The sequence below is a fragment of the Limulus polyphemus genome, unplaced genomic scaffold (assembly GCF_000517525.1).
Source record: "Limulus polyphemus unplaced genomic scaffold, Limulus_polyphemus-2.1.2 Scaffold687, whole genome shotgun sequence".
Classification (NCBI taxonomy): domain Eukaryota; kingdom Metazoa; phylum Arthropoda; class Merostomata; order Xiphosura; family Limulidae; genus Limulus; species Limulus polyphemus.
In genome coordinates this window covers 1-5786 of record NW_013666297.1, presented here as the reverse complement: position 1 = coordinate 5786, position 5786 = coordinate 1, and the positions used below count along the sequence as shown (strand labels likewise).

Sequence of the window (5786 nt, the reverse complement as noted above, 5' to 3'; positions counted from 1 at the left end):
TGCCATATGGAACTCTTTCCAAAAAAGTAACATCCTCAAAAATGTTCACTGGACCATAAATGGTTGGTTGAGAAAAAAGCAAAAAAATTATTAATGGCATCCAGTCAAACTGGATCTTTGCCTCATGGGTCAATGCTTAGACCTTTGCTTTTTCTTATTTATACTAATAATACTGATAAGGGCAGGATTATTAAATTAATCATGTTTGTTGCTGATACTAAACTCTTGGGTATTTCTCACTATATTGAGAATGCTGTGATAATATAGAATGACCTAAATCAATAGGTAATTTGGATAAATATTGGTATATGAATGTACATGAACTGTATTAAATGCAAGGTAGGGCCCTGGCTTTATCATAACGTTAATCATGTTTAATATTAATCCATCCATAGTGTGACTAAAGAAAAGAATCTTGGCATAATGGTAGGAAAGTCACACAAGGCATGAGAGTGATATGTTGCTAATAGTAAAGGTAAGAATAGGCTAATATTGCACATTTTTGGGCCACTAACAATCTGTATGCCCAAATTAAAGCCACAGGTACAAAGCTAAGAAAGGTATTGTTAATTTCAGCCATTATGGATATGTTCTGAAATAATCCCTTGCAGTTTTAAGCATTTTGTTGAGGTTATTGTCCATTACACAGGTATTCAAATTTTTACTACTTGTTTAATCACTTCAGTAGGCTTGCAACCATGACTTTAAACATGCCCAACTTTAACAACACAAGCTTCACTGGTTGCAACACTACCAGGATTGTGTGATTATATACCTGTTTATCATTCCTTGAAAAAGTTAACATAAAAGCTATTGAATTTGTTCTTTCCAGTAATAATTAATAAAATATCAGCAGTTTTTATTTACTTTTGGTAGTAAAATTAAAAAAAATACAAATTCGTTCTTTTAAAAACTAAACATTTATATTTCTATAGTGTATCATTAACTGTTACCTCACCCTTTCTGCTGACAGCTTATCAAGAAACATGGTTAAGACAATAACATTAATACATGATCTACAAGTTTTTCCTTATGAATAATGCAGGTAACAATGAATCATTTACATGTAAACTCAACATTAATGGTTGCCACCAGATCATGGCTAGAAAAAAAATATGATTTTTGTGACCCTACCACTTAATATTAATAAATTTTATACAGAAAATAGAAACAATTGCTTTAGTTTCCTTCAAATAATTATTTTCTCAGCAACTGTGTTTCGACCTCAAATACATAATGCCTGAAGTATCTGAAGACAGGTGAATTACAGTGTGAATTTGATAAAGCATTAATTCTAAGAACCCATGAATGAAAGCAAAGAATATGTTAAAACATGTCAACCACACCACATCTGCGATATCCTGTACCAATAGGGCACTTTGCCCAATTCTAGGGCTCACTAGGACACAAACAGTGATATAAATTATAATTTATGTGTAATAATTAATAACACAATATTATTTAAGCTGAAAGTTGTAGCTATATGTTGTACATGCATTGGACATTTTGTAAATAAAGATTGTGGAATTTTAGGCATTCAGAAGATATATTTCTACAACATACTAAATGAAGTATAACACTTAAAAAACTGGCAATGACCACAGAATGTCAGTAAGGTTAAAGCTACATTCTAAAGTTTCCTATTTCCAGTCTGCATATTTTTAAAGCAGGCATAGGATTTAGAGTGGGTGGGGCTTATGTCCCAAAATTAGAGTGAAAGGTTTCCCCAAAGTATTTGAATATTAAGCCTTGCTAAGAGAATTTTATGATGTATTTATAAACATACTGAATTGAAATCAAAAGAGGTATCTATGGTATTTTTATCTAAGAAAACATACTGACCTAGTGGTAAGGTTTCAGAGAAGGGGTACTAGGATGATTCCGGGGATGGAAGAAATATCTTTTGGGAATAAGTTAAGATCTCCTTAAAGTTATTTTATCTGGACTAATGAAGGTTAAGTGTACAAGAGAATATGGAAGATCAACAGAATAAATGCATATGATTTCTTTGTGAAGTATTCTGAGAGCAACAGAATGTGGGGACACATGTTTAATATTTAAGAAAATGACAGACTAGGCTACAGTTAAGACAGTTTTATTTTTCCAACATGATGATTAACTTATGGAATGAGTCACTATTATTTTGCAAAAACTTAAAGGATAAATCAATAATTTCCTGAACAGAAAAAAAGTTTAAATTTTTCATGTTTCATTTTCACCAAAAAGTGTGTTGTCTGCATATGTTAAATTCAGTTTTTAAGTGGTCTTGGTATTTCCTCAGCTAAAAACAAAACTATGCTGGAATGACACAGCACAATTAGTAAACATATTTTATATTAAAATGTTATCAAGTTACACAACAAAAGCATCATGAATACCTGTTCCAATTGTTTTCTAAAATGAGTAATACTAAAAATGATTAACACATGCAAGGTTTCATTTGAGTATAATACATTTTTCTTCACTGTCAAAACACTAAACCAATATTTAATTACAAATGGGCATCACTTACACATTAGTTCTGAAGTTTATTTTGAGCTTCACTAACCTTTAATAATTCTTTCTGCAATATTTTTGTCTATCCTACAAATGTTATCTTCTCTCTTCTAATTACTTTGTACACATACATAAGTAACTGTCTGGCACTTAAGTTGAACATTTTTTTTAGGGGTAGAAGTCATCTTCAGCTAAGACAGGGTGGTTGGCTTATGGAATGGGTTGCCTTCTAATGTTGTGGAGACAGTAAATTTAAGTGAGTTTAAGAAAAAGCTTGATAAGTATATGAATGATAAAGGTTGGGCTTTAATATTTTTTAAAAAATTTATTTATTAACAGTTTTGGTTTAGTTTAAAGGATAGACCAATAGGTCCCATGTTGTCCCAAAACTTTATGTTATTCCTCTACTTTTAACTTAGGATAAGACATTCAAATTCATTACAAAATCTCACATAATAAAAATATATTTAATCAGCTATACTGATGACCAGGTTTATTTTTAGCTTAGCTCTAAGTGCATTATTTACTCCATCAGAAGTTATTACTCAGCAGTTTTTTTTGTTCCTAGAAACACAATGGCCACCAAGAATGAATTGCATTTATTATTTTGCATGTTCTTGATTGATTTGCAATAGAAAAATTGTGTCATTTTGTGACACATTCTGTTATATGCTATTTTGACAGTATACCAATGTATTTAACTCAGGCTAATATTGAACCTTAATTGAAAAAAATAAGGAGTTTGATATAATTTAAAGCATCCTACAATAACCTATAATATTCCAAAATAAAAGATACCACTCAAAGAAATATTTAAGACATAATACCTCAATCCCATCTTATTTCTCCTTCGAGTTCTATTATTACTTGCTTTTTTTTTTAAATACGTTATCCTTTTATATAACTTTCTCTTAACTCAAAGGCAAGACTTCCAAATATACATCTCCACATATATTATAATTATTAACTTCAGTATACATTCACAAAAATGTATACACACTGGACTCGGGGTTCTTTCTAGTGTACATTCCAACCTCTAACTAATACAGTTACATTTATGGAGATTTAGATAATGAAAGTATTTCAAATTTATTAAATTATTTTATCATAACTTTTACCTATAGAAACATCATTCCATTTTGTGTTCAGCAACTGACATGATAGTATTTCTGTACAGTAGAAACATATGTATTCTATATGAAGTCTTGAAAATAGGGATATCAAATTTCTCGAGTGAAAAAACTGGGAGTTTTTTTCCCCTATATGGGATGACACTGTAACAGCTCTAAAACAATTTATATTGCAATAACATTTTCAAACATTTGTTAAATAATCTGATATTTATCGCACCTCAATTTGTTCAATCTGGTAAAACTTTAACTAGTTAAAAAACAACACAGATTTATGCTGTCTTGAAGCTTTTTAAAAGAAAAATGCTTATTTTTTTTTACAGCTGAGCAGGTCTTCAAATCTCAATTCCTGCAGCTGCCCAATGAAAGATTAAGAAAATGTAACAGAGGGAAAACTGTACATGTAATGACTTTAAAGAAGCAGTATATAATGACAAATTGTACATATCAAACTCACAAGTCACTGATATACTTGGACATTTCAATGCTTTCACTGTTTCACAGAAAAAATAAGGCAAAAACTGGTATGATCCCAGTTTCACTGGGATGTCTGGCAAACCCTATGTGTAATGAATAAAATATTAAATGTTACAAGTTTTCCATTTTGTTGCCTCACAGTCTTTCTCTGTGTGAATGATATATATATATCACTGATAGTGATATTTACATGTGTATCATTTTCTCTTTCTTAGTTAATTTTTCTAAGTCTGGACAGTGGACCTGTTAAGATTGTGATGAATCATGACTACCAACTTGTGACCACAAAATTCAAATTAGGTTTAACCTTTTCACTCGTATTTTAACAGTGAAGTTGCGTTTTTGATTACTGGATTATTCTAAGCCTACTATTGGATATTACTATCAACGCCATAGAACTTTAATCTAGAACTTAGAGGTAGAAGGAATTGTGTTACGTTACTAGTATGGTATTTAAATTTAAGATGTAAAGGTAAAAATCAAACTTTTATTACCATTGGAATTAATTAATTCGACTTTCCACAACAAGTTATTATTAATGTTAATGATAAAAGGCTAAAAGCTTTATTAATATTATATAAGCAAATAAATAAGCTACGTTTAGTAGTTAACCTATACCATACGCTATAGCATGGCTGTAGGAAATGCGTCTGTGACTACGTGAAATGTTACACAAATTCAGACAATTTAACTTTTCAATTTAAGATAAAAGCGTAAAACTATAACTGCTGTAGCCAATGCGCTAAGTTGATCGATATCTGGCATTTGTAGTTTTAACATGCTAACTCTGTAATTTAATTTGTAACAGTTAACATTAAAGATAATATTAACAATGCTACCGGAATTCAATTCTCTCATATTCATAGTCAACAAAACCGTAAACGAAAAGTGTCTTCTATAACACATACACGAACCCATAACTAAACTTATCTCCCCTACAAACTTAAGTCTTGTCTTTCCTACCACAGGACTGTACCTAAATTGGTTAAGGGAAGAGGAAAGGGTGGCAAAGATGAAGGACCGTACCAAGAGGACAAAAGGCAATGTGGGTGGAGACACTGAAGGGGAAGATAGTTCAAAATTAAACGCGTATGAATATCAATTGTATCACCTATATTTTTTTAATATCGTTAATTATTCTAAAAATTTGACAACCTACCTTGTTGGGTGTCACTGATTTGATCAATTTTGGTCTTTAATTTGACTGAAAATACTCTGGCACTCTAGTTCACCCACCTCACAAATACACTTTTCAATCACTACGCTTTCTCTCGTTTTACACGAGAATTGAATATGTCAATTTGGCAAGATGGCGCTATTGAAAAAATAAATAAAGAAACATCATTCATTGTTATTGCAAAACTTATGTGCTGCATGAAGTTCCCCCAAATTTTCTCACAGAAGGGGGTTTATAATATAAAATCAATGTGTTACTTGGATGAAACGGTAATCACTCGCATACATATGAGTTAAGGACAACAATGGACATATTGGTCTATCTAGGCCGTTTAATAAACTAAATTTCAAAATAAAACCTTCAAAGCCAGTTATTATCATTCAAGTATTTATCAAATTTTATCTTAAACTCTTTTAAATTAATTCCATCCATCACATCTTAAAGCAACTTATTACAAAGGTCAACCACTCTGTTAGAAAAATAAAGCTATCTTATGTGAAGATGAC

At 30.8% G+C, this 5786-nt stretch overlaps 1 protein-coding gene across 5 annotated transcripts in view; it reads right to left on the bottom strand.

The window, feature by feature from the left end:
- The window catches only part of LOC106459957 (PR domain zinc finger protein 10-like), an 84243-nt gene extending 78892 nt beyond the window's left edge, over positions 1–5351 (bottom strand). For 2 of the 5 annotated variants that reach the window (XM_022386533.1, XM_022386536.1), the window contains exons 1-2: positions 4943–5056; positions 2549–2725 (exon numbers count right to left, since the gene is read on the bottom strand). The gene's annotated coding sequence lies outside the window, so the exon portion shown is untranslated. Of the gene's footprint in view, positions 1–2548; positions 2726–4942; positions 5057–5262 lie in introns of those variants that run through there. The other 3 variants (XM_022386534.1, XM_013919629.2, XM_022386535.1) reach the window with 3 other exon arrangements.
- Between the last annotated feature and the right edge of the window lie 435 nt (positions 5352–5786).